We start from the raw sequence: 18,712 nt of genomic DNA on the forward strand, positions 1-18,712 counted from the left end.
AATAATAATAATAATAATAATAATAATAGTAATAATAATATTTATATATATTTTTAATATAATATATTTGACTGTATGATCTGGTTGAACTGTAAAGTGCCTTGAGATGACATGTGTTGTGAATTTGGCGCTATATAAATAAACTGAATTGAATTGAATTAATACTGCTACATTATATGTACTTTAAAGGGGTCATAGAATGATTATATAGGGTATTTGGTGCTGTTCCTTAAGTTTCCTGAATAGGTTGGGTAACATTGGTTGGGCTGATGGCACATTTGCTGTTCTAAGAGCCCTTATGCAAGCCTGGTTAAAAGCCCTAGAATGAAACGACAGGTTCTCTTCCTTTCATGGTATGCTCATGAATATTAGATGAGCTGTGCGCTGATTGGTTGGTTTATAAAGGGTGAAGCTGCTAGGCAACAAGCACTCACTCACTTAAACATCAAAATTGTCGATATGGCAAGGTGACCAGACATCCTCTTTTTTCCCCAGTCATGTCCTACTTTTCATGGCTAAAAAAAATGCACAGGGGGAATTTTAAAATCGACCGGGATTTAGAGTCGACTTCAGTGCAGGATGTAGTCGAAACACACCGATCATTCGAACTGAGCCGTCAGCTCCGGGGCTGGTCCGGGAACCCTGGCGGACAGGGACAGAGGGGGTGGAGCGTCCAAACCCGACCTGGTGAAGGAAAGTTACCTCCTTTTCAGAAACCCAAAGCTGGTCACACTGCACACACTAGATATGCTAGCATTGCTATCAACAGCTTAGCAACAAAAAATACTTACAGCTTGCGGTTGTGATGGCCTTACAGTCGAAACAGCCCCTCATTTCAGTTAAAGAAGTTTAGCAAATCCTGCTTTGAACTGGGCAAGATTTTGAAAGCTGTCTTCAGTAAAATGTTTAGAGCAAATGAACAGTTGAGCATCGAACTTTGCAGGGATCCTCTAATAGACAAAAATAATCCATGCCTGTCGAGTCTTTGGATCCTTGGGAAGACTGTGAAAAATGTCTCCTTTCTCCATGTAGCCTGGAACACTGCGTTTACGCCCATTGCCCTGGCTCTTTTTCAATAGAGAAACTGCCTACTTTGTAATTCTTGTAGAAGTAAACCCAACAGGAGGCTAAACGGCTAAAACTAGCGTCTTACATCTCTACGACCTCTATTCATGCTCTTAGGTCAGTGAACCAGTGGGCTGGTCTGTTTGAAATTTCGGGGCTTGACAAAATTACAGGCAAGAACAAAATAAGGCACCATACCCAAGTTTACATAAACTTGGGGCTTCGTTTGGACTCGCCGGTTTTATGGTGGAAGTTTGGAATTGTGAGCTTTGCATTGAAAGGAGTTGTCGATTGGGTTTGAAGTGGATCAATTTCACCCACTGATCTATCCCTATTCATCTATGACAATTTAAACTTGGTTTTGCATTCTGTGACCCCTTTAATAAAACACATGGTCTTACAATATCTCTGAACCATGAATTATAAAAACAAATATACTGAATCATTCTTAACACACAAAAGTACTGCAAGCAGGGGCCATTTTATCTATGCAAACCTATATAAGCACTAAGATCAGTTATTGCACCGGAAATATTACTGTCTGAAAAATTAGTTGGACTACACAAATTTTCTTCTTTAAGTCTATGTATTAAGCTGCCACAGAAGCCACAGCACCTTTTTGTATGGATAAAATATTGAGCCTAAAAACTTTTTCCCCAAATAGGATTCTTCTTACCCATGATGACCTTAAAAGTTGAGGGGTAGGCCTGTGTATAACTCCAAGCCTGTGGTCAGTGTGGATTGGTGATCTGGTGAGGATTTGTCCCACCTCCTCAATAAGAAAGGCACACCTACCTATCATAACCTGTTAAGGATCTATGTTAACAAAAGATAGATTGATTGATAGTTTTGAATCTTGTATCCAACATCTATGCCGAATTACTCAATAAGAGCATATTTCTAATTGAAATATTTTCCAAGAGGGTGTTATGATTCATAGCTGTTTTGAGTTTTTTTTAATTGTAAAACTTTTATTTGCATTCTGTTCTGTGTTTATTTAATCTATATCTATTTAAGTCAGTGTTTAATGTTCCTTGTACTGTTTCTTTATTAGATCCTGCAAGTTAGCACTCAGATTACTTGTTACCAACAAGAAGCTGGACAGATCTATGTTTCATTTCAAGTGAAGCATTATGACTTTTGCAACTTGATCAGAAATTGCTCTAGGATTTATTTAAATGCAAGAAGTATTGGGACAGAAACAAAGGGGATAAATCTACAAAAGAAAGGAGAGGTCACTAAAAGAGGTGGAGGTCACACCATGGATCCAGAGACCTAAGGGCACACCACGCCTACAGCCTAGTTACCAAGGCCAGCACAACTCTCAACAAATGTGCTGAACTCCATGCAACACCAACCCCACACTAAAAAATCTGTAGACACCCAAGCACCACCACCCCATATCCACCTCTGCACGACACGCCTCTGCTGCAAATAGCACACTGACCTGACCTGCCATAGACTCACTCTTTCTCTCTCTCCCTCTGTCTAGTATCAGTGCTTCTTTTGTTGATGCAATAATCACTGAAAAGTTTCTGTGTGCTTCACTAAAAGCATAGCGATTAAGAGAAAACAGAGGAGGATAAACAAAACACTGTGATACATTCAGGATAAACACATCGTAAGTTGACTTGATGTTTTATATGTGAAAAAGGCTAAACATTTAAACCAAATGGGCACAGTTGCACATCTTTCATGCAAGTTTGATTGAGGCGCTTAGATGTTTTCTTGATTAGTTCCTTTTTTTCACATCTATCTTAACATTTGATAGAGTAACAGCAGTGATTATTTTAACTGAAAAAGAAATGAAAAGAAACCTACTTTCAACTCACAAAAATATGCACGCCCCTTGGTCTTTTAAGTTGTTTTGATATTATGCAATCCTCAGTAAGTGTGAATACATCAACAAGACAGTATATAGTTGGTCAATATTGTTGGTGATAATACTATGTTAAAAATACTACATCATTGATCCCCAAGACTATAATTTCATGCAAAAGATGGTGTTTTTATCTATATTTACATAAAGTATCTCTGGCCAAGGCTAATAGTTGCAAGGTAGTGTGGGAGTTAAATGCATGTGAAAAGGCACAAGCCAGTATGGGGGCATAGAAGAGCCAGAGGAAGTCAGAGATGGGGGTTGATTGAATTAACTTCCTATAGATGTAGGGAAACTGCATAGTCTCCATTACTTGAAAAAAAAAAGTACATATACATATGAGGAGTGGAATCCCATAAAAAGTATGGTCTCATTGAAAATACTGTTCCAGCCATTAGTCTTCTAAGAAGGTGTTTGCACTGCAGAAATTTAAATTTACATAGTCATATTTTCTTAAAATAAGTGAACTTTTTCTTGGATTGAGGAGAAAAGTTTGACATTTTGCCAACGGAACAAGACAATTTACATTTAAAATAAAAAATAAAAAACAAATGCATTGTGTTATTTCAAATGCATAATATCTAATTAGCTTATTTTAAGAGTAAAATACTAATTCCATTGGCAAATTATCTCATTTGTCTTTTCAAATCAAGGGTAAATACACTTAATTTAAATGTTTACTTATTTCTAGATCGTTTTTCCAGTGGGTAGTTCTAAAAAAAAATCCTTTTTAGATAACAAACGCCTATGGTGGAAAGATGGGAAGTAAAAAAAAACATATTCTTTAGATCATTATAATTAGGTTCTTCAATAAAAAAAAAAAAGACTAAACCAAAATTGCAGAGGCAACAACATCCTAACAATACAAGTAAACGTAGTGAGTTAAGCTCATCGGGTTTCCCATGGCATAGTTGCTTCAGGGGAGTGGTTAAACAAAGGGTTGTTCAAATACCTCAGTGTATGGTAGACCCCCTTATGTGGTGGACCCACTTCAGGAAAGGGATACCAGTACACCCCACTAGAGGGAAGAGTGTTATGGGGCATGGGCAGGGAAACGCGAGGAGCTTTAAGGTGCTCAACCCAAAAAGCACTACAGTGTATATAGCTAATAGGCCTATGCTGTATATAGATCCACCACCTGGCCATAATCTGGCCTTTTCTAACACTTTATACTTTGTTGTAAGTTAACCATTTCAGAGTGTATCATTTTAATTTGGTTTATGTTGATTAAACTATCTACCCTTATAAACAGATAAATTAATGCACCCCTTCTTCTGTTTCAACAAATTGTGGACATCAAAGACCTTCATGAAGGTCTCTGAAAGCTAGGTGTTCAGTCCTCAGCTGTATTTGGATTCTACTACTGATCTTTTTTTTTCCCAGAGGAGACACATACAGAGAGAGGTACTTCAAAGAGGACAGGCTAAAATGAGTCCTCTCTTTCTTTATTTTATATGAACACATTTTATAATTCAGTATATCCAGTCACTCTTTCTATATATTACACATGTATGTTCACTTCCTTCTTACTTTGATCCCTACCTGTGAGGTGAGACACTAAATGATTTAATGCACTACCTCTCTGTGCTTAGTGGAGGAGAGAATCCATATGGCTTTTGTCCTTTCTGGCAACAGTACAAAAAATGCATTTCTAATGTATTATATTTTTTCACAACGGTGGCTCTGCTCACCTGGATTTTCTGCAAAAAAAAATTTAAAAGTGCTTAATGAAGTCGGAAATATTAAGTGCTTAACATTCATATACAAAGCCATGGTCATCTTTGAAAGACAAAGTGTTCATTGTCTTTCTCTCCACAGCAACGTTGTTGGCATGCTCTATTGCTTCAACCTGCTCTAAACCACGGACCTTATTAGCTACTTGATAAGGGTCTTTTGCGTAGGGTCTTTTCTCTAGAGTCTTGATTGGACTAATAAAGCATGTCCACAGGCATGTACTGCACATTGATTCACCCAATTTAGACAGTGACAAACCCTGGACAGGCTCTCTATGCACACTCAGCACACTCTACCTTGGATAAAAATCTTAGTGATAAAAATAGTCTTTACCAGTACTATAATTATGTAGATCAAAAAATATATTTTTTGAAAGTTGCAAATATAAACTTTTATACTAAGACATTGTTCATTAAAGCATGAAATTATGGGTTCTTCAGATTTATTAAAATTGGCATCAAGAAAAAAATTTTCCGCTGAAATTGTGTTTCAAGAGACCCAAAGAACTTTTGATACAAGGTTCAACTTAAAGCTGTGACTTTTATTGATGCTATTTGAAGTTGAAAAAGAGGAGGTATTGATCCAAAACACTGGGCTGACATGAAATACCAAATAAAGAAAAGAACAAACAGCCAAAATATGTTAGGGTAATGTTGTGACAGTCTCGGCTATGATGCTGGTCTGATCCACCATTCAGAACACCTGTTCTAGTGCAATCAGCTCTTACTGGTTCAACTGGTTTTCACCTCACATAAACCCCGTGCAGATCAGCTGCCAGTGCCAGACTGTCTCAAGCTACCCGCACGGGCATTCCAGCACCTCATTCTGATTGCCTGTCATTTGCCTGACCCAATTCTGTCCTTGGACCTGCCTATCAGTCTGACCCAGTGTTGCCTTCCCATTAAACTGACTTTGCACCTGCCTGTTATCAGAACTGGACCAGACCTAGACTTCCCCTCTTGGATCACCCCTCTGGATAACGCCCCTGGAAAACCCTGAATGAAGTATCTACCTCTCAGTGTACGGACCCGGACTCCTCTGGATAACACCCCTAGAAAACCCTGAACAGAGTGTCTGCCAGTTGACCTCCTAACAGTTTCCTACCAAATCCAGGACGTAGTTGGATCCCATTACCGGACCTGCTCACCGACATCTAAGCCGGTTCCCCAGGCTCTGAAGTCCCGAAATCAGGGGATTTCCTGCTTAGGAGCGAGCAACGCGCACTGAACCCCCCGCTCATGTATGCTTTTAATAAAGCTTTTGAATTTTGGGACCAGTTCCTGTACATTACAAATATACTTTTTTTTTTATATTGTTCTCTTCTCGTATCTATAAACACATTTATCCCAGTGTCTAAATGAGTAGAAATTAAACACATTTTGCAAAACATTGGTTATTGTGAAGTCTTTTATATGAGGGCATCTTGTTATGATCAACCAAATTTGTATTTAAATTTGTAAAGCAGCACTCTGGTCACATGACTCATTTTATGATCCGAAGATCTTAAAAATCAGCAGTGTCCGAATAAAGAAAACCAGGAAGGTCTGGAGACATTTCTAAGTATAATTCATTTTAATTATAATGTTTATAAAAAAAAAAAAAAAAATCGAACATTTTTATTTTTTTAAATCTAAAGTGTTTTTTTTTAAGTAGAGAACAATAATCTTTTTTATAGCTTAATGAGAGAAGTGGGTTTTAGGCTGCCCTGCAAGGCTTTTAAACCTGGGTTTCAATATTCATTTTTTTTATTATGGTCTTGGATGGGAATCCTGCTTCACAGCAGTAGGTTGAGCCAAACATATTAAAAATGTGCAGGGTCATCTTTAAGCACGCCATTTAAGTTTTCTGTCACTAGTTCACCATGCTTCTTACAGCAGCCCATACTTTCTCTGCTAACTTTTTCTAACCATCTCCTCCTTCTTTCCCAACGCCTGGCTTGCCACTGGTTTGCCTGCTGTGTCAAAAAGTGGCTAGCAGGAGCAACCCTGACTGACACAGCTCATTGGCTAATTTTGATCACATGCAGCCTGATGCCGGACGCTCCGGAGCGGCACAAGTGAAGTTAGACACTATCGTTGGACAACATGTGGTAATTTATAGATATTTCAAATCAGGCTGAAGGTGGGTCTGGATCCGGACCCGGGTCCCCTAATCCGTGACCTCTGTTATATTGTATAGTAGTATAGTATATTGCATAAAAGTTTAGTGGGCAGCCTGCAGGAGCATAAATATGTTTGTGTAAGTGGTGTATATCAGGGATTCTCAAATTGTTTGTCCACCGGGACCCCTTAGCAGCAGTAACATTTTTCAAAGAACCCTTAAGATTCCTCATTCACATAGTATTTTTTATACAGAATTTTGTACTCTTAAATACATCAGGAATTTTGTATTTATGTAATTTTTAAATAAAAAAAAAAAATTATTTTATCATGGTTGGGTGGAGGTTTTGAGGACCCAAATGCAGAGGTGAGGAGGCAGAGATGTTCTTGATGATTTAATGAAATAAATGAGGCAAAAACCAGATTACAAAATACAAGCAACCAAAAACCAGACTACTTCAGGGGGAAACCCACATGAGGAGCCAGGAAAAGACAAGGAACCAGCACTGAGGAACTCCACAGGGAGAGTATATATGGGAGACTAAACAAAGACAGAAACAAGGAGCTTGATTGCAATTACTTCTACTAAAACAAAATTTGCTTTATTGGCTTGCAAGGTTTTCAACCTGCTGTTGCCACTGCTGCTGATAAATCTGCTGTTGCATACCTCATCTGTGAATTAAAGTAACAAAGAATGATGAGAAGAGTTTAACCCTGTCTAATTCTGTCACGATACCCTCAAGTTGGATCAGCAGTGGTTTAAAAAGACTTGACACCCGCCCATGCCCGCCCTTCCATTTATTGATATTTGCATATCTTCAGTCCATTAATATGCATTGTTTAGGTGATCTTATGATCAATATGCAGATCATAAGAATATGATCTGCATATTGTTGAAAACAAACGAAAAAACATGCCTGTGCTGCGTGCTGCTCACGCAATCTAAAATGTGCCTTTTCAGCCTGCTGTGCTGATTTTATGCATATTGTAAACTTGTATTTTATATTAAAAAGTGTCAAATTTAAAGGAAAAAACAGCTCAGTTTCATTTCATGTAACATCTCCTCACAATTTTATCTATCAGTTCACTTTTACCAGTAAAACATCCATGTTGACCAACTGCAATCTCATATTAAAGGTTTAGCAATATCACAAATGTTTTAGTATTTTGATATGTCAGCCTAAAAAGATATTGTGTGGGTTTTTGTGTAAGAGGCATTTTCATTCATAGTGCAACCTTTTTTTTTTAACCTCAGTTGAAGGTGACATAAATCACTTTCTTAGTGAGTGCTCACATTCCACCTTGAGAGCACCTAGTCCCATTTTTATCAGTATTAATGGCTGTCCCCCTTACTTAGCCAAAGCTATTTCACACTTGGTTAGGTTCAGTATTAGAACGTCTCCTTGGCTGTATATTTTGCAAAGCCCTCCTAAATATTTTTGAAATCCCTAATAAACCAAGCAAAGGCTACAACAAACATGCTGCACAAACTAACAAAAGTAATTCATTTTTGTTTCTCAGTGCTCAGCATCACTGAGTTAAAGTGCTACGCTGTCCTCTGTGAGGGTCTTTAGGAATCCTAATTGGTAAATGTTCAATAATGCTTAGAAGTCCTGGTTTAGACTGTATAGACAGATACAAGCTCACACTTACACACATCAGCCCTGCAGTCAGCCTGCTTAAAAATCATTTGCTTCCAGTGATGCTTAAAATGCTAAAGCAACTTTTGACAAAAGAGCCAGAAGGGGCAGTAGATTGGTGGGATCGGCTTAATAAAGACACTTCATAGAGAGGTTGTTCAAAGAAAGAAAGTTGAACTCCATTTCACAGTAAAGCCTCAAATTTATACTTTCCAGGGCAAGAAGCTTTACTGGCTCACAATTGTTAAACTTCCACAAAGCTAGACTTCATCCCTCACCCCATGTGGCCTCCACAGAAGCACTGTTTTCTTCCTTCCAACTCTGTGTTTGGAACACGCTAAGGGAAATGTGGGTCAATATCCGCATAGCTTCCTGTCTCCATACTCTTTCCTTTTGTCCCACCTGATTCATTTCTACTTATATAAATCCTGGCAAAGAAATAAAAAAGAATATCAGGCACACAGACATCCACATGGATTCTTAAAATGGCAGGTGGAAAAGCATTTGCTATTCAATTCCCATTACTGAATGGTAGACTGAGGTTGGGGGTAAGGTTATATCCTTGGCTGAGGCAAAGCTCAGCTTGTGGCATCCGTATGCGCATAAAGTCGTAATATTATTTCAGGTGAAGACAGGATCTAAAAATATATTCTGAACTTTTAAAGGTAAGTTGTAAAAAAGACATACATATTTAATCTTAAAAAAGGTAAAATTTCAGACTGGGATGATCTTTGAAGGTGCAAATATAAAACCAGAATAGCTGTTCACGCTCTTCCTGCTAAATAACAGCTTTCAATATGCTTTGTGTAACTCACACCTAAACATAACACATAAGATATGTGTTCCGGCAGAGCTTAAGCTCTCTTTAAATCTAACAAGGCGTGAAATAGAGTTTGCTGCTCAGTTCAGTCCAAAAAATTCAACTTGACTTTGACAAACTAAAGCAGCTAACAGAGCCAGCGATACATTTACCTACACTCAAGCAGGAATACCTTAAGGACATATTTAGATACATTTAAAGAACTGTTTCAGTAGAGCAGAACAAACAAGCAACCTTTTTCTTGCCAAGAAATATAGATTCAGACTTGGAGGAGCTGATCATTGCATGGGCCACTTTGCATTCAGCTTTATCTAAGCACATGTTGTATGTCTTGGCATGAAGGAATGAGCAGAGCCCATTCGACTCTGCCCCTTGGCAGTGCCGATGACAAATGGCAGCCCGGCTTTTTTGTTAAGAAAAACTGTGTTTATATGTTTAAGCTTCCTCTCCCTGATTATTTCCTGAGAAGAGATTACTCGGCACAAACTCTATAGATAACACTTCATAATTTACATGTATTAAATAACCATGAAACATGACAGAAATTGTAATCTTACATAGACCAGAGAAATTTCTAGGGTTTGCAGACAGCAGCGCTTACAAACTCGCTTCTTCATGATGTCGGCCCTAAATAACAAAGAAGAATTTTTTTACAACTTAATGACCACACCCTGCCACATCATCACATGTCACATGATATCATACCTGTTTGCAAATGTGATGACAATGCTGGCTCCAGCCATATCAAAATACAGCGTTCTTAGATTAAGGCCATTCCGAAATCCCTGTAAGCAATAGCTCGCGCTTAGGAGTCATCCACTCTGTCTATATACTCATTTAATTTCCAAATCTCTGTTATGTATGTAATGATTATGATAACTGTATACCCTGACAGAAGAATTGTCTTAATAAGATAAACTGCTTGGGAGAAAATTTGTTCTAATAAGTAACAGAAAGGTTTTATGATTTACCAGACTCGTGCATCATCAACAATAAAAATAATAATAATAATCCCAACACTTGTTTCGTTCATGAAAACTTCTCCCCTAAATTTTTTACAAAGCACATGTAGAGTGCGTTGTCCTTGGAAGGGAAGTCACAAAAACAATTTGCTGCAGTTGATAAGGAAAACATTTAAGGATTTGTAATTTTATATATAATCAACCTTTTTTGGTAGTCTTGTTTTTCTGTCGTATGATGAGAAATACATTGCCTTTTCTAGAGAACGGGTCATCGACAGTGATAATGTAATAAATAGCAGGTTTCTCCCCCATGCTTCTTCACTCCTCTGTCTTAAAAATCTGAAGACACTTTTTTTCTGCAGTTGCACAGAACTTACAGCACACCACTGGACCATGAAACTGCCAAGCTTGCCCTTAAAGCAGCTGGTCTGCCCTTGAGAACACACTCTGGCCTGGGTAATTTTAGGATATAAAATTTGACTTCAATAATGGTGGAGGTGTTCCTCCCATAGTGATGACAAACATTACTTTGACAGAAATTATGATTAACAGCTTTTTAACAAGCCCTCTACTAACATTAAGCATCATTGTTGACTATAGTGAACCCAACTACACATTTGCCATGAAGGTCAATTGAGAACATTTAATGGAACTGAGGCTCTCCTCTCCTCCCCACTCCACCAAGAGCCGTCTAACATTAGCTTTAAGTGTGACTGCAGGTGTAATCTGTCAAATGGGCCCCTCAAAGTGAGTCATTGGCTGAGTGTGCCTGGATTCAGCCCGACCCCCCCAAAAAAAGCCCATGATTAAAAGGGAAGTGTGACATAACTCTTGTTTAATGGTAGAAAAACAATGTGTTGGCAAACAGCCTGGCTCTTGGAACATGAATTCAATGTCCCCGATGGTTGCTGCTTTTAAAAGGTCAGCACGACTTTGAATTATTTTACTCCTAAGAGTGAAGAGGAAAAAAATTGTATATAGAAATGATCCCTATAAAGTACAGTCATCAAGACAGACACGGTTTTTAACATATAGACATACTTCGTTAATGGATTGTTAAATTGTATCAGGTGTTGGTTTTGTACTAAATATATTCATTACTTTTTTACATTTAGTGAAATTGCAACCACAAAACTAAAATGTTTAAGATGAAGTAAACATCAAAATTAGTCCATGGGGATTTTCTTTTTCTTTTTTTTAGTAAGCCCCCTGAACAGGATAACCCTAAGTATTTTGTCTAGATCAACTATATCCCTTCCATTGGAAAATTATCAAACAGAGTTCCATGGTGTGTACGTTAAGCTCACTTTAACTGCAGCTGCTCTGTGATGGTTTAGTGGTTTCATATACAACCTTACAGACAAAATAGCATCAAAAAGAACAAGGAGCACGAGCACAGTGGATAGGTAGGTGAGAAGGTTGTGAAAAAGTGTAAAGAAGTGGCGGTTTATAAAAAAAACAGTTCATGCACTTTCACCCAACACTGTTTAATCCAGGATATAACTGCAAACATACATTCAGAGAAATCCTGAACTAACTAACTGGGGGGCTGGTTTTGGGGGGGCATCGAGAGAGTTCCAGGAGTGGATCATGACAGCCAGCAGATTCTGAAGAGCAGGAAGGTCCTGAGGCAGAATCCAGACTGGGAAACAGGGAGCCGGGGTCCAGATCAGAAGGTCAGAGAGATGCAGATGTACCAAGGCAATAATACAAGCCGGAGTAAGAAGACAGGTCCAAGGTGGTTTGCAGGCAGCAACCAGATACCAGTCCAAAAACAGAAAGGCAACAGAGCAGAACAGGGGCAAACAAAACTCAGAGGTCCAGGGACAGCAAGTAGTCAGGATAAGGAAATTAGAATCTCACAGATAGCTAGAAGACTCTCACACTCGGCTTGAATGATCTGACACTGGAGGCTGGAAAACAGGCAGCATAAATAGGAGCTGGAAACAGGTGGATCAGATAAGTGGTAAAGAGCAATCAGGCAGAGATAAACAGGTGCATGCATTGAGCAATCAAGCCAGCCACCAGCACCAAACTCATGACAATTCTGCAGTTACTAACCACATATACACCTTGGCCCTGATTTTCGAAGACTCCAAATAACATGCCAAGCCAAAACATTTAAATTCTGTAATTTTTATAGATTTTGTTTAATTGTATAATGATTGCCTGAAGTCCTTCTGCATTAATTTCAACTGTCTTAAATATGTTTTTACTTATGAATATATTAATTTTTGTAGGTCCAGTTATGTTTACATGAGCCCAGAATATCTCTCCATACTGTGCCAATGTACCTGCAACTGCAGTTTAGCTTCCATTTTTTTTTTAAATGCCTGTGAATGTGTTAAATGTTCATCTTTGCTTGTCCAATCTGCACAGTTTCTTCAGTAGAATATGATGTCCATACTGATGAAAGCACTTGTGAAAAAAATGGTCAACACACACTGTCTAATGAAATGAAAACACAAACTACTTAAATCTAATGTCCCGGTTTTGTTCTACTTTTATATCTGAGTTTTCATTGGTTTTATTTTCATTTTTTAGTTATTTTTTGATTGTATTTGAGTTCTTAGATATTTCCTGTTTGCCCTCTTGTGTCCGTCTCCTTTTTGCTAGCTCCCTTTTTGCCAGCTCCCTTTTTGCCTCTGTTCACACCTGCTCCCAATCTGCTAATTAACCTGGTCTTTGTTTCTCTCTGCCATATATTCTCCTCCGTTTCAGTCACTCTTTGCTGGTTTGTCCTCATTCCTTAGCCCCCTTGTTGTCAGTATTCCTGGCTTTCAATTATTGTTGATTTTGTGGATTCATGTTTTTAGATTTTTGCTCCTTTTCCCCTTTTTGTCATTAAAATCTTCAAGAAAACACTTCTGCTTCAGTGTCTGCATTTGGGTCCTCCTGTCAAACCTCCACCCCACCGCCACACCTTCGCTGAAAATGTACTTTTGCCGCAAACATGTTTGAACCTTTTAAGACACGAAAAACTTCTGAACATTACACCCAAAGAGTTTAAAACTGGCTTTTGGCCCATCTGTTTAATTGTGTTTTTCTCTAACATGAAGCCTCTAAAAGAGTAGCTGCTACCTTTTGGTACATTCCCACCAAGAGCGAAAACAGCAAAAAATGTGTCAGTTTTTTGTGCTTTTGCTCAACTGGCATTTTGCCAGAAATTTCACAGTGAAAGAAATTCACACTGTGGGAAGGTTCACATGGTGGGCAAATAGACTACACTAGACTGAGTTTGCTGCTTCTTGGTTTTACGTACCTCAACATGGTGGAGATGGAATTTATGGAGCCAGTAATAATGCTTTTTTACTCTCGAAAGCTGAACAAACCCATCAACATCCCTGGGTTTTCCAGATTCACTGGAGATGGAACCAGCATGGAGAATAACACCACCACCTCCAGCAGCTGTGCCTGGATGACTTTTTGCGGTACTTCCAACTATCCATGACCTAGTTTGAGGACCTGCTGTCCCACATTGGGGAACACATTAACAGGAAGACAGAGGTAAGATGAGATGTTGTTCTGGCGCTCAGCCAGGGAGAAGGAATATCCATGCGAGAAGGCTGGCAAAGATTGCACCAGAACTGGGGAGTGGGGATAAAGATGGTCACTGGCTGGTAGGGTTGGGAATTAATGAGATTTTCAAGATTACGATTCTCTTATCGTTTTGTGAAACGATTCGATTCGTCATTGATTCTCTTATCGATTCTGTACAAAACAATGAACTTGGTAAGTGCACCGCGACATTCGTCTACCTTCCCCTGGGACATTCTATTTCTGCCTGCCTCGGCAAAAACAGAAGGCAGTGAACTGGAGCTGCTAGCCTCTGAGCTAGCCAGGCTACCCGTCCCATCACAGTCATCCTAATCTAACGGAGAAAGCACACGTAAAAGCATTACTGTTCAATTTCAGGATATAAAATCATCTCCCCCTGATTTAATAAACAAGCATCACCTTTCTCTCACTCCCTGAACTGCGGAGCAACTTCGTAGCATGTTTGACAACCCCAAAGAAAGGTAGGAAATTAGTTTATTTCCAGAAAAGGCATATGATTTACTAGGAACCACATTAAGCACAGCCAGTGATATAAAACTAGTTACTTACCACTAGAGTTGCCTTCATTGCTGGTCATAACTTTAGCTTCTGTCCGGAAGAATCAAAAACAGGACATTCGCTAAACTGTATGCCATGTTGTGTGCGCAGGTGTTTCTGCATGTTGGATACATTTGCTCCCGAGGATGTAATTGCAACTTTGCAATGATTGCAAAGCGCCTTTTTGCCATCTTTCTCTTCCTTAAAATGAAACCAAACCTTTGATCGGTTTACCCGATGGGACACCATTGTTTTGTTTTGCTTTTCTAGACTTTCGCCTGGTCACGTAGTACTTGCTTACTGAATGCCATGTGCATAACTTGCATAAAGAACATGACATAAGTTGTGCTGCCCAGTGCTAGGCTCTGATGCTGCCTGGAACCGATAAGAGAATCGTTAAGCGAGCTGCCAAATGGTGCAATGGAATTGGAACACACAGAACCGGTTCTGAACAGTAACCAGTTTTCGATTCCCATCCCTACTAGCCGGGGCAATCTCAAAAGGAGATGAGGGCGGACAAAAGTATATCAGGGAAGCATTCTGGGTAGAGAGCTCCAGTGGAGGGGAGAAGTGGTAGCTTGATGGGGCTAGCTCAGAAGGAGATTGAAGGACAGCGGCACATCAGAGCAGTCCGCCAGCCAGACAGAGTGGGGAGAAAATGCTTTGCCAGTGTCTACGGGCTAAATTAAAATGCTGTGCTCAAAAGCCACCTGCACACGTAACGTCTTAAGTACATCCCCTACTTCAGCCTTTGTCAACATTATTTTCTATATTAGGATTTAAAAAACTTGTCTCTGCTATGTTCCTTCACCTAAACTCTCAGCCACATTAAGTACCTGACTGGTCTTTGCAATGCAAATATAAAACAAACTTAAGATTTTCAACTCCTGTGAATTTTACTTTGCGACCTTCATGAGGTGATGGTGCTCTTATATTGCTTAATTCAGCAAAAACGTAACCTTTGTCTCGCTCTGCCTAGTATAAAATGTAAATGTTTTGCTCCAATAGCCAAATTTGCACTTATGTAAATGTTAAATTTAAATATAGACTTTATATCAATATCTTAACACTGAATTTTCAAACTTACTCTCAATATTTCTCCCAAATCTAAGTCCTAAATCTAAATATATATCCTATGTTTGTAATGATCTTAGTGCTGATGACTGACTTAATTACTAACTCCATTCACCTGTCTCACTCTGCCCGGATTCTCATCACTGCTCATCTGGTCCAACTGCTTTTGCCTCTGGTCTGTTCCTGTTTGGCTGTGACACCATCCTGGAGAGAAATATCAGTTTTGCTGCTGCCATCAACATCTTTGCTTGAACTAGATTTTGGAGCTTTGCCTGTTTTTCAGTGTAGTTTTTTTTTTTTTTTTTTTCTCTTACTGTGACTGTAAGTGCTTTCTTTTACCCCCCAGATATGCGAGCTCCCTGGGAGCTAACCTGCCTAGCTGTGTCTTTCCTGTATGGGGCCGCCTGTGAAGCTGGTTGAGAGTTACCTTTTGTATCTTTGCTGCTTTCCGAATGTCTCCTTTTCCTTAAACCCCAGTCGGCCTCGGCAGATGGCCGCTCACACCTCTGATGCAGATTTCTTCCTGTTAAAAGGGAATTTTCCTCTCCACTCTCGCTACAAGCATGTTTGGTTTAAAGGGTTTCTTTTAAGTCAATGAGTAGAAGCAATCAGCTGGTTTTCCTTAGATAGAAAACTTTGAACCAATCTGACTGTGTGATCTAGCTGAATTGTCTCTATAAAGTGCCTTGACATGGCATGTGCTGTGAACTGGAGCTATATATTTACAATTTTGCCCCTAAAGATTAGGGGGAAAAAACAACTATATGCAAGGGAAGTGTGCAAAAAAACTTCTGTGGAATTTGGCACCCCTTAGAGACATCTCAGAATGTGTGGACATCCAGAGTCACATTGAAAGGAGAATTATTTGTGAAAACAACCAGTCAAAATCAGACTCTAATCCTTGTGAGGATTCGAGATGAGACTGTAAAAATTAGTCAGCTCACACACTCTCCTTCAAAACCAACTGAGCTTGAGATATTTTACAAAGAATGTGTGGTTGTAATGGTGAATAAAAGGTGGTTCTACAGTTTAATAATTCAGTTGGGCTAAATATTAATGTACCAAAACTGTTCTAGATTATATTGGTTAGAATAAAATAAAATAAAAAGCTGTTGTATCCTTTTATGTCACAATGTACATGTTTTTTTGTCTGATATATGAAATCCTGATACATTATACCAACATTTTTTGGGTGGAATGTGAAAAATATGCCCATGGCGTGGTTTAAAGACTTATACAAGGGTCTACTTATATCTGAAATGCCATCCAGGACAAAGTATGGTAAATACAAAATATTATTTTTGCACTGAAAGTAAAATAGATGCTGATTTTTAGCTTTCCCAGCAGCTTTAAAAAAACTCTCTCAGTGCACCTTGATAAATATCCCCCTGTGTCATTTATGTAATACAACTGCGTCAATGTCAATTCTCTGACCACCTAACATGCATACTTTTAGGAAAAAGCAGAGTAATACATATGACACAAAGAAATTGACTTTGCCTGGAGATCTTTTCTGCTTGACCAAAATAAAATAATAAAAGGACAACAACTCAGCGATTTCTTGGGAATAATCGACTTTTCCCTCAGAGGATGCAATGAATAATTCTCTTTTACCAGGAGAAATGGAAAAACTCCCCCGGGGTATTGAACCAAATCGTCTTTTCTCTCTTCATTAGAAAAAAAAAGTCTACAAAGTCTTATCAGCATTCTGCATTCTCTGCCATTGGAGCTCAAATAATTGATTATGTTTAGGAGGTTCACTATTGGACATGCTGCGCTATCGCAGTGGAAAGAGATATAGCAGTAAATTAAGTTTACCTTTTCAGGGCAAAGTCAGACAGAGATTCTCTGACCTCAGTGAAGGCAGGCAAATTGAAATTAGATTATACAGAAAAGGGAAAAAAAATGTAATTCAGGAGCCCAATAGGCCACACTGTGCTCCAAATGTTTTTTTTTTTTTTTTTAAGACAAAATCATGATACATGCTTTTACTTCTATGCTAGCTCGCATTTAATGGCTAAAAGTACTTGCTTACGGGGGCTGTAAGAGTAGCATCCTGCTGCTTCTTCTAGATATTCCATAAAAGTTTTACTTTCCAAACCACCAATGCAGATTCACAACAAGAAGCAATTAAACATGCAAACCAGACAGCTGAGAAATAGCTGTTCTGAGTTCTAGCCATGTAAGAATGTGCAGCCATATGAAATAACAGGTGGGCTTCAGTTGGTTTGCCAAATCGCCTGCTATCTTTATTTCAATGTATTTTTCTCCACTTGAAAGTTTGCCAAAAAGGATATAAAAATTTGTTCTTATCTAGGCTGTGACTTTAACAAAAAAAGGCGAAGGTCCTCCTGAGGTTACGGCTTACAAAAATCATTAATTAACCTTTTGGGTGCTCCTTGTGGCACAGTAATTTGTTACCCTGTGAGTAGTGTCAAGCTGTGTGGACTGTGTAGCAGCAAAGGTGTTGATAGCGAAACCCATAGGTTTTGACTGTTTCTCTGCAAATGACAAAAACCAACACCCTGTTTTCCAGCAAAAGAGATAATATTTACACATTTTTGCTGGCTTGGAAGTTTACCTGAGGAAAAAAAAGAAGATAAATTCAAATATAATGGTATAGATATATATCAATACAAAGCCAAATATACAGAAGGATTTTGTAACTGCAGAGAAAAATGTTGAAACTGTATGGATCAAAGTGTAAGATTACTTTGTTCGCTCAACTCTGAAATAGTGCAAACATGATTCCACACCATTTGGCAAAGGAAGGTTAATTAAGGACATACTTGCATTTCTGCTATGAGGTACACTTGTTATAAAACGATACTACTTAGCAAATTCAAAGAACAACTTTTTAATTTTTGGAATGATCAAACTGTTTTATTTTATTTTATTTTATATGCAAAGGGTTTTCAAACAAGATATGGCATTTACCAATATTGCTTTCAAAGGATAAAATGTATTTTTAAAACACTCTTATATTCAATATATATACAATTTCTTTTATAGCTTTGATTCAAGTAGAATAACAGGTACATTTGTTTGTAAAAATATTTTAAAAAGCTATAAATTGGTAGATATCATACTGATAGAGTATTACTGTAACTGTGCTCTTAGCCATTTAAATCCAATATCTTTCTCTTTTTTATCTCTTTATTCACACAAGTTAGTATTTGATGCATAGCAATGGTTTTTGGAAAATAGTCTTCTTTCCAAGACTGTAATTAATAGAAGCAGTGAGCCATATTTAAAGGAATAGTACACCTAAAACATGATTAGCCTTCATTTTCTACTCACCCCCATGCTGAACAAGTACTCTGGAGTACTTTTTTGATATATTT

The sequence above is a fragment of the Cyprinodon variegatus genome, unplaced genomic scaffold (genome assembly GCF_000732505.1).
Source record: "Cyprinodon variegatus isolate N-32 unplaced genomic scaffold, C_variegatus-1.0 Scaffold240, whole genome shotgun sequence".
Classification (NCBI taxonomy): domain Eukaryota; kingdom Metazoa; phylum Chordata; class Actinopteri; order Cyprinodontiformes; family Cyprinodontidae; genus Cyprinodon; species Cyprinodon variegatus.